The sequence below is a fragment of the Maniola jurtina genome, chromosome 26, assembly GCF_905333055.1.
Source record: "Maniola jurtina chromosome 26, ilManJurt1.1, whole genome shotgun sequence".
Classification (NCBI taxonomy): Eukaryota; Metazoa; Arthropoda; class Insecta; order Lepidoptera; family Nymphalidae; genus Maniola; species Maniola jurtina.
In genome coordinates, this window is record NC_060054.1 from 487,625 (window position 1) to 498,174 (window position 10,550).

A 10,550-nucleotide genomic window follows, 5' to 3' on the forward strand; every position below is an offset into this window, starting at 1 on the left:
AGCACCCAGCAGCGCCGCCAGCAGCAGCAGGATCGCGCGCCGCATCACTGCTTGTGCTGCGCTTAAGTCATCTGCAACAAACAAATACGTAGTTTTAGACACTTCGCGCTGAAGACTGTAGCGGTTGCCAGTTGCCACATTCACGAGTAGATGTCGCTTCTAAACTCAATCAATCAACAAACGCTCGAACACGAACCCAAGCCTAATTACTCACGACGCACGGACTAGATGGCAGCACAGGTAGCTTAATGGGAAACTCAAGTAAAAACACGCAACTCTCAATCGCATTGACAGAGCGTTTATCAATCTGCACTATATATAGAAGTTTTAAACTTCAACCGTCGGTCCAGCTGGCGCTACCGAGCACAACACCGCTCGGTGGGAAACCCTATTGGTATGGTCGAGCACACAGACACCGCTCCCGTATAAGACCATTCTTCTTGAAAATGAAGCCATTCTTCTTCTGAGAGGAGACCTGTGCTCAGAAGAAGAATGGTTTAGGCCCTAAACCATTCTTCTTCTGCGGTCGGCAACAGGCGTATCGCCGTCCACATACGGACCGCAGACAGTCGAATCTTGGATCGCTGAATATTTTTAATACTATCTATGAATGGATGAATTAAAAAGTATAACTTTTACAATTTTGCATGGTAATATGCACTTTGATAGGATTATAACTTTCGCATTTGATGTTCCTCACGCGAACCAAACTATAATAAACTTTCTCAAGACCGTCGTCGGTGTACTTTTTCGCATTATTTCTGGACCTCGAAAATAATACCACCTGACACAAATCTGATGACCTGGCACAAGCTTTACTCTTAATTGGAGGGGAAAGGGGAGGAATTTGTCATGATTAGCAAAACTAATATTATTAAAGAAGAAAGAAAGAAAATTTCAACAGAATTCGGACCCCACTTAAAATTACTTGCCGACCCCTGGTTTATTGGTTTGTCCGTCAGTCACGTCGCAACGGAGCAATCGGATGGCGTGATTTATTGCATGGGTATAATTAAAGACCTGGAGAGTGACACAGGCTACTTTTCATCCCAGAAAATCAATGAGTTCCCGCGGGATTTTTAAAAACCTAAATCCACGCGGACGTGGACATCAGCTAGTTTAAAATAATGTGCAAAAATAAGTTTTTTACTCGACTGTGGCGAAGCTCAAAGAGAGTTATGTGTTTGAGCTGTATGTATGTATGTCAGTTCCTATGTCCACTCGTAACTACTCACTCGATTTTGATAAATGATACGTCATTAGATTCGTTAAAAATGGCACGAGTGTTACTGAGTACATACATAAAATTCTTTAATAAACAAAATGGCGGATTTTATGTGCTTTTAGCGGACCAGAGACAATCAAGAAATAATAAGCCGGCAATCAAACGCGCGACCTCCGATAATAAGTACACAGTACCTGCGCTAGGGAGGTCGTCAATACACCTAGAAGTTCAGGATTCAGATAAGAATTTATCCAGATAGTTTCTATTTCTGTAATCATTTTAAGACAGTCGGACTGTAAATCATAAAAATAGCACTCGTACCGTCCGCGTCCGAGTGCGATAACCTGTAAGTGCGGGTTCGATTCCCGACTGCGGCTTATCTCGCGCAGCTCTGCGCTTTATCGTAACGACTTGCACTGCGCCGGCGCTTGTGTAATGGCCATTAAGAGTGGAAATATTTCGTTTAAACACACCTGCACAATAATATAGTTTCCTCTAGACCACGGGCTCCTATTACGGGGGTCCGAGCCTCCGAAGTTCTTCAATTCCTAGCTCGCATCTCTAACTTATTGGACAGATTTTATTTTAAACAATAAAAACCGGTCAAGTGACGCACTGAGGGTTCCGTACTCAGGTATTTTTTCAACATAAATCAAAAACTATCATACATAAAAATAAATAAAAATCTGTTTTAGAATGTATACGTAAAGTTAGATAACTATACCAAGTGGGGTATCATATGAAAGGGTCATAATATGATACCCCACTTGGTATAGTTATCTTACTTTGAAAATTGAAACACATTTTTTTTTAATGATGTAACCACAAATTCGCGGTTTTCAGATTTACGGTTACGGCCAAAGGTCTAAGAAGCTGAACTTTGCATAGAATAGTATACTTTGAAGCGTATCTTAAAAAGCTCTAGTCTTTCACAATCAAAACTTCAGTAAACGGACAGGTTTCATAAGGCATAATTAAACTCATTTTACTCGTGTTCCCATTAACACAAGGACGTTCCCACGGTAATTACCAATCAACCCAATTAATTAACGCGCTTGGAAACGCAAGCCTCAATTTCCCCGTACCCAAATTAAAAAAAAAAAAAAAAACAAAGAACCGGCTTCCAAACCAGCTAAAGTGAAAAAAAAAGAAAAAGCATTGAGCTGTCAAACCCCATTGTTCGAAATTTGAATTCACACCTGAATGCCTTTGTGTCAGTGTCACAGATAATTGTGGCGACTGTCAAAATAGCGCCACTCGAAAATGCAACGTAGTATCTTGGAAATAGGATTTATTTTTGTTTGTTTTAGTCTACGTCCGTTATTAGAGTTCCGTAAGGATAAAGAGTGTGCTCAGAAACGTCACTATTGTGTTCCTACTTTACCATTCTGCCACAGGACAGCCAGAAACCGTGAATATGGTCGATAATCGACATTTAATCTACTCGCACGAACTCAACTAGCCTATGCCCACGACATTGTCCGCGTGGGCTATACAAACTTCAAACCCCTATTTTACCCACTCGGAGGTTGAATTTTCAAACCCCTTTCTTAGCGGATGTCTACGTTATAATGGATATCAGCATGCTAAATTTCAGCCTGATCTCTCCAGTAGTTTGAACTGTACGTTGACAAATCATCAGTCAGTCACTTTATTTATTTATTTATTACTAGCTGATGCCCGCCATTTCGTTCCAGTGGATATAGTTTTTTAAAAATCTCGTGGGAACTCATTGATTTTCCGGGATAATCTGTCTCCATTCCAAATTTCAGCCAAATCCGTCCAGTAGTTTTTGCGTGATAGAGTAACAAATATTCATACATATACAAACTTTCGCGTTTATAAAATTAGTGTGCATATATTAAAATTTGTCTGTTTTTGATGTGGCTTTTTCGTTTCATAGAACTTCAAATCATAACAGTACTAAAGTTATCACTTCAAAAATTACATCGACGGAACTCTTTACGTTTAAATTTTGTTCACTCTTTTCTTTTAAAACATAGATCCGAAATGGAGCCCAACAAGTTTTTACGAAAATAAAAGGATTGGTTTCGTAGATCCGACATTTCAATTATGAAAGTGCATAATACGTTTTCTCGGAATCCGTCTGTCCGTCTGTCACCATCGGTCACTCGATGTGGGCCGCTTTGGAAAGCTACCGGGCGTTTTTGTTAATTTTGAAAAGCAAATAAAAGGTGTGTCAAACAATGAGGTCTTATTTTTGGGATGAAAGGTTTCGAACTTTGTGTTGGCAAAATATTTGTACAACCGGCCAAGTGCGAGTCCGACTCGCACACGATAGGTTCCGTACCATCTTACAACCGTACGATGTAACGGATTTTTACGTATTTCGTACGTATTTTTGTGTTTTAACCACAAATTACAGATTTTACAGATTTTTTCCTTTACTTGTGCTATAAGACCTACCTTCCCTGCCAATTTTCATGACTCTAGGTCAACGGGAAGTACCCTGTAAGCTTTCTTGACAGTCACGACAGACGAACAAACAGACAGACAACAAAGTGATCCTGTAAAGGTTCCATTTTCCTTTTGAGGTACGGAACTCTAAAAAACCTAATGGCTGCAATGAACATTAATATGAGGTCCGACTCGCACTTGACCTGTTTTTTACTAACCCCCGACCCAAAAAGAAGGGTGTTATAAGTTTGACGTGTGTATCTGTCTGTGGCATCGAAGCTCCTAAACTAATGAACCGATGTTAATTTAGTTTTTTTTTTGTTTGAAAGGTGGCTTGATCTATAGTGTTCTTAGCTATAATCCAAGAAAATCGGTTCAGCAGTTTGAAAGTTATCAGCTCTTTTCTAGTTACTGTAACCTTCACTTGTCGGGGGTGTTATTTTTTAATTTACACTTGTTATTATTTACATTCTATCTGTTGCGTCCGCCATTTTGTTTCCCAATTAACGAAACGTAAAGAGGCGGACTTCAATTATTATTTACCCAAAAAAAAACTCCGAAAAGTTAGAGGGCCCATGCCCGGGTTCGAACCGCCACCTTCTGAACAGGAGGCCGGGCTCTTAACCACTGAGCCACAAAGATCACGGATAAACAGTAAAGGGAAGCAATTACAAATTACTGGTAATGGAATTTCTTATGGTTTCCTTTAATTACCACACGCTAAATTGGAGTCTGCCTCTTTGCGATTCGTTTAATGCGAACGCGTTTTAATGGCGGACGCAACTGATAGAATGTAGATATAATAAAAAAAGGCACAACCAAAGGTTCCATACCATCGTACAAATTATAACATAATATTTTTTTTTTAAATTTGCATGGCAGCCATTTGAAAATTCGCCATTTTGGTTTTTATTATTTATAGTTGTAGCAGCAATAGAAATACACACTGTGAAAATTTCAACAGTTGGTCTATTTATTACGCTTTTTGATATACATAATCCCACCAAAAACATTTCATGTAAAAAGGTAGCCAAGACTCACAAGTTCATAATGTTTTCACTGTTAAAAAGTTATGAGATCTCTAGTAGAGCCAAGCCCCTAGCTGAGCTTAGATTTGTGCTGGCCATGGGACCTATCCCAAGTCCAAAGTAATATAGCTCTTAAATGTTCTTGACTATATCACATTTATAACAATAAATAACAAATCACTCTACTTACAAGCTCTGATTCTACAAACCCTACATCTTGGTAAAAAAAGGACGGCTTGGCCGTTTAATGTTCAGGCTTAGCACCTAATAGGGTCCGAGTACTTCGGGTACTGAACCCTAGAAAGATAAAAACGGAAAAAAGATACCCAATTATTGATAGATTTCTTACAAAAGGCGGAGGAAAACATCGTGAGGAAACCTGCCGCCGTGGAGGTCTCTAAAAATAATATGTTCTCAAATGTGTGTGAAGTCTCCTAATCTTCACTTGGCCATGTGGTAGACTATTGCCTAACCGTTCTCATTCTGAGAGAAGATCCCCGTTCTTAGTAGTGAGTCGGGCGATCTGTCGATGTTGATGGTGATGATAGTTTTCATGTGAAAAAATTGGTTGTCTGTAAAGTCGGTTTACTGACGATAGTTGAACGTGACAACAAAGACCGATTGTGCTTCTTTGTCGCTCGTTCCGCGCTCTCGCTTGCACTTCAAGCCTTACATGGAACGCCTCAGAGCGAGGTAACGCCGCATGAGTCATGTTTTTTCGTGCGTGCAGCCGGCTCTACCGAATTATAAGACGTTGTCACGTCAAAAATCACTCCGAAGCTTTTCTCCACACCAGAGGCTATTTAGGAAGTATAAATTCCCAAATTGCCCCAGCCAGGAATCGTAGCCTGGACTTCTCATTCATTAAACCACATCGCTCACTCCACTGTGCTAGGGCGTCTGTCCCGTGAGAAAACTGTTAAAAACTCAATAGTGCATGAAATACTTGCACAATTGCATTGAAAAGATCAATTAGTGAGTTCTCACTTAGGCAAGAACACTTCAGTTCGAGTGCACTTTCAAAAATTGCACCATTTCCAGAGAGGGAACCGAACTTCGAACCTTTTGTATATGTGAACTTCTAATAAAACGTCGACGCTTCGACGTCACTGCCAGGCGTCAAATGTTACCTAGTACATTTGACGCTGGTAGCCCTAAAGTAGCCTTATTTAACCCCGACCCAAAAAGAGGGGTGTTATAAGTTTGACGTGTGTATCTGAGGCATCGTAGCTCCTAAACTAATGAACCGATTTTAATTTAGTTTTTTTTTGAAAGGTGGCTTGATCGAGATTGTTCTAAGCTCTAATCCAAGAAAACCGTTTGAAAGTTATCAGCTCTTTTCTAGTTACTGTAACCTTCACTTGTCGGGGTGTTATAAATTTTTAATTTACACTTGTTTCTTTAATTTTACATCACCATAGCCTTACATTTGACATATATTGTCGGTGGGAAAGGATCAAAGCGAACGTTCCCTCACTCTAACTCACTTTGATAAGTTTATATTTTAGTTCACGACAGGTCGACATAGCAATTTTCTAGTGAAGTGACTTTAAATACCGAGTAATCGATATCGATATTTTTACGGTTAAGTTTGTTGTGGGCTCTTTTCAGACTTGGGCGCGTTTGGAACCCTCGTAGCTTTAGTTTTAAGTTACGTAATGAATTGTCACCACTATATCGTACAAAAACAATTTCGACCATCAAAAAGAGTACAATTGTACCTACTTTGAATAAATGATTTTGACTTTGACTTTACGGTTCCGTACCTCAAAAGCTCAAAAACTCTTATAGAATCACTTTATTGTCTGTCTATCGGTCTGTCAGTCGTGTCTGTTAAGAAAACCTATAGGGTACTCCCCGTTGACCTAGGAACAGGCAGGTAGGTAGATCTTATAGCACAAATAAAGGAAAAAACCAAAAACCGTAATTTTGACATGCAGTTGACCCATAGAGTTAAATTGGCGCGTGTGAAGTCATTTCGTATGGACTATAGGTATAGTATTTTCAGAAGATTAATCCGTATTCAAGAAAGAATCTCATTGTAAAGTGACGTCATGACAGTTAACACGGGAGGGAATCGAACCCGGGTCCCCATCCGTCATCGCCGTCACTTATCTCGTCGCTATGAGTTTGGGAGTGATTTACGACAGACGTCAGATGACGCGGTGTTTCGTAACGTGCACTAAAAGCTTAGGATTTTGATCGAGACTATTAGAGCAAGATCCCACTGCCGCCAGACATTCCTTATTTTATGAGAAACTAGAGAATACCCGCGACTTCGTCCGCGTGGATTTAGGTATTTAAAGATCCCGTGGGAACTGTTAGATTTTCCGGGATAAAAAGTTGCCTATGTCAATTACATGGACGCAAGCTACCTTGGTACCAAACATACAAATTGGTCAAGCGGATGGGTCTTTAGCAATCCCGTGGGAACTCCTTGATTTTCCGGGATAAAAAGTAGCCTGTTCGTCCCCGGCATGTAAGCTAACTCTGTACCTTTCGTCAGAATCGGTTAAACTGTTGGGCCATGAAAAGTTAGCAGACAGACTGTTTGTCTGACAGACAGACAGAGACACTTTCGTATTTATAATCACACTAATGTTATGAAGGCGAAAGTTTGTGTATGTTTGTTACTCCTTCACGCAAAAACTAGGTACTGGACGGATTTGGCTGAAATTTAGAATGACGGTAGATATTATCCTGGATTATGCATACAGGCTACTTTTTATCCCGGAAAATCAAAGAGTTCCTGTAGGATTTCGGAAATCCTAAATCCACGCGGACGAAGTCGCGGGCGTCAGCTAGTATTAGTATGGATATGGATTTAGTTTCATTGTTGGGAACTCAGAAGTAAGAGCTACAAATTCGCAATGCTGAATCCAACGAGTACAGCTATAGGTACGCAGTGGGTATGTGGGGCTGGTCAGAACACACAAGTGGGATACAATTAAGTGAATGTGGCGGGCAATCAGAGAACTGTATTGTGTTAGCGGACATTCGCGAACACTAGTGCTTTCTCAAAGCTTTTTGAAGCTAAGATTTGATCACAAGACCCTATAAATATACTGTATTTCATACCTTATTCCGTTTTACCTTAGATCCCACTGCCGCCGGACCTTACTTATTTTCTGAGAAACAAAATGTGTGGGATAGAGTAGTGCTAGTGTGTACTAGTTCGTATATTTGCTAGCTTGTACTTTGGGCTAATTTAAAGAAATCAGTTGCTAAAGGCACGTCAAACATTACTCAATGCTGATTTTCATGTATATTTGATGAGTATCATAATACATAGAAAAATTAAGAATCAGACTATAAGTAAGATAAACTATGCTATTTTTTGTGAGCTTTAAAGCGTCTTACAAAAATTACCGCTGACTGGAAGTGTCTGGCAGTACTGAAAATTAATTATTAATAATATTCTGTAAAACACACGAAAATCAACAGTCAGACTTTAAGAAAAGTGAGTAAATTTCAAAGGCTGTAAGTCGTTTAGCACCTTAATAATTATATTCGCGTGGCATGGTTATTCATGCATTAGGTGTGTGTGTGGCGTGTTTACCTATAGAAAAAGGTCATAAGTGCGACAGGTTTCTGATGCAATAGTTTCGCGGAATTGCTACTCGATTTCTGAGGCTGACCGTACTTATACGCATTTTAGCGCGAAGCCACTTGTTTATATTTGAAGTTAAAGGACAACTGAAGTCTAATTTAAATTAGCTGAGTTTATCGTAAACTGTAGTTAGCACTTTTGTCCGCGAGTGTCCCCACAACAGCCGCGCGTGTGCCGCGTCCATCTCACTTAGGCACCCTTGCGTCCACGTCCACTATTTGTGCCAAGCATCGACTATTGCGACACAGGCTTACCTACTGTATACATATTGCATACGTACGGTCGGCCTCAGAATTCGAGTAGCAATTTCCCGAAACCATTTTTAGGTTCCGTACCTCAAAAGGAACGAGTGTAAATTAAAAATTTATGACACCCCCGACAAGTGAAGGTAACTAGAAAAGAGCTGATAACTTCCAACGGCTGAACCGATTTTGTTGGATTATAGCTAAGAAGTAAGAACACTCTCGATCAAGCCACCTTTCAAACAAAAAAAAAACTAAATTAAAATCGGTTCATTAGTTTAGGAGCTACGATTACACAGACAGATACACAGATACACACGTCAAGCTTATAACACCCCTCTTTTTGGGTCGGGGGTTAAAAACAGAACCTTTATAGGATCACTTTTTTGTCTTTCTGTCTGTCTGTCTGTCCTTCCGTCCGTCGGGTCTGTCAAGAAAACCAATAAGGTTAAGGGTAATTCCCGTTGACCTAAAATCATGACATTAATTATTATTGGTAGGTGGGTCTTATAGGACACCCGCGCTATCCCGCACCGGGTTGTGCGGGTTTTGCGGGGCGTCCCTATACCGATTGCCATGTCGACTTGTTGCGAACATCGATGTATGCGAACTTTACTTACTACTGAACCATAATACAAGTGTAAATTAAAAATTTATAACACCCCCGACAAGTGAAGGTTACAGTAACTAGAAAAGAGCTGATAACTTTCAAACGGCTGAACCGATTTTCTTGGACTATTCAGCGCCTACGATCCAAAGTATCTGAGTTTTCCAAAACATCATTTTCAAATAAATAATTATGTATCTAGGCAACGTCCATCTTGACAGCTTGACATTTGTCAATTGACATAATATTATGAACCTAACGGTTATCTAACCTTCTTTTCTACAAGAAAACTAGAAAAGAGCTGATAACTCTTAAATGGCTGAACCAATTTTTTTGGATTATAGCTAAGAACACTCTCGATCAAGCCACCTTTCAAACAAAAAAATGTAAATTAAAATCGGTTCATTCGTTTAGGCGCTACGAAGCCACAGACAGATACACAGATACACAGATACACACGTCAAACTTATAACACCCCTCTTTTTGGGTCGGGGGTTAAAAAGGCTTATTAACTTTGTGCACGCGTACGCGCGTATTTTCGATCGACCTAGCTAGGGATAGTGTAAGAGCAAGTTACGAAACATCCCGTCCGTTGACACATGAATCATCGCCATCTTGCATCAACAAGATAAGTGACGACGATGACGGATGGGGGATCCCTTGCGTCTCTTCTTAGTAGGTTAACCGCCTCGATGATGTACTACCACCTCCCTGGCGCTGTGGTCTTATTAGTGGGAGGTCCCGGGGTCCATTCCCGGCAGGGGTTTGGAATTTTATCCATATTGTCCATATCACACTAGCACACTAATATTATAAAGGCGAAAGTTTGTATGTGTGTGTGTGTGTGTGTGTGTGTGTGTGTGTGTGTGTATGTTTGTTACTCCTTCACGCAAAAAACTACTGGACGGATTTGGCTGTTTGGAATGGAGATAGATAATATCCTGGATTAGCACATAGGCTACTTTTTATCCCGGAAAATCAAAGAGTTCCCACGGGATTTCGAAAAACCTAAATCCACGCGGGCGAAGTCGCGGGCATCGGCTAGTAATATTATAAATGCGAAAGTGTGTCTGTCTGTCTGCTAGCTTTTCACGGCCCAACAGTATAACCGATCTTGATAAATGGTACAGAGTTAGCTTACATCCCGAGGCTACTTATACATACTTATTATATAGGCTACTTTTTATACCGGAAAATCAAAGAGTTCCCACGGGATTCTTAAAGGCCCATCCGTTTATCCGATTTATATGAAAAATACAGAGATAGCTTGCATCCCGAAAACTGACATAGACAACTTTTTATCCCAGAAAATCAAAGAGTTCCTATGCGATTTATAAAAACCTTAATCTACGCGGACGAAGTCGCGGGCATCATCTAGTAATATCTAAATTTTAAATCAATCAATCGGGACCATTGAGTC

At 40.2% G+C, this 10,550-nt stretch overlaps 1 long non-coding RNA gene across 1 annotated transcript; it reads left to right on the top strand.

The window, feature by feature from the left end:
• The first annotated feature begins 947 nt into the window (after positions 1-947).
• LOC123878855 lies at positions 948-10,176 on the top strand. Its single transcript, XR_006798894.1, has 3 exons — positions 948-1,027; positions 2,571-2,573; positions 10,081-10,176. It is a non-coding gene; the product is annotated as an uncharacterized LOC123878855 (long non-coding RNA).
• The last annotated feature ends 374 nt before the right edge of the window (positions 10,177-10,550 follow it).